This window comes from Brassica oleracea, chromosome C1 (genome assembly GCF_000695525.1).
Source record: "Brassica oleracea var. oleracea cultivar TO1000 chromosome C1, BOL, whole genome shotgun sequence".
Classification (NCBI taxonomy): Eukaryota; Viridiplantae; Streptophyta; class Magnoliopsida; order Brassicales; family Brassicaceae; genus Brassica; species Brassica oleracea.
In genome coordinates this window covers 20,039,115-20,039,951 of record NC_027748.1, presented here as the reverse complement: position 1 = coordinate 20,039,951, position 837 = coordinate 20,039,115, and positions in this window count along the sequence as shown.

Below are 837 nucleotides of genomic sequence, written 5' to 3'. Positions count from 1 at the left end.
GGGAACCCTAGGTCATTTACCCTAATGGGCTGCAGTCTTAACGGGCTCTCCTTAAGAATTTTTTGGGCTAGGAACCGGGCCGGTACAATTCTCCCCTGTTAATCGGAATTCGTCCCCGAATTCCAAGGCTCCAGACTCCCGAACTTAACACCCGATCCCGAAAGGAACTCACACAATCACACATCATACAAGGGAGGCACACAAGGCGAGAACAACTTTCCTCGGGATTTTTTTAAAACCAATAAATGAATTAAGCTCAGAAAGAAATTCTGCAAGTAAAATGGATCTGATCAAAACCTTAATAGACTTATAGATATAGTGGGTGGTTTTGAAATTGTTTTCAGAACTTTTAGGAGAATCAAAACTTTAACAAACTCTTTTCTTTTAATGAAAACAATTTTTTTTTTAAAACGTCGGAAATGCTGATCCCTTGGGACAGAACTAAGGGATCTTAACCCGCTCTGATACCAATTGTAACGGCCCGATCCTCCGGCGTCCGACCGGGGTTATCGAAAGGGCGTCATGGACACGTGTCTACTCATTTAGACAACCCTACGTGTCCCGTTACTGGTCCCAAGAGTCGACGGACGCATAACCTTTTTTGAAATACCGTCCCACCCACATCCATATACTTCTACTTACAGTCCTGCGCACAGGGAAATGGAAAGGGAGGGATGAGCAACAAGTTACTCAGTGAAGTGACTCTAGACCAGCATGTCCGCATGACACTCTATACTACTCTATGCGGGAACTAGGACTGACTAGCCACTACAATCAGTTGATGCATCTTAACATTCCATATCATCATCATTTATTTCCACACATTCAATTATATGC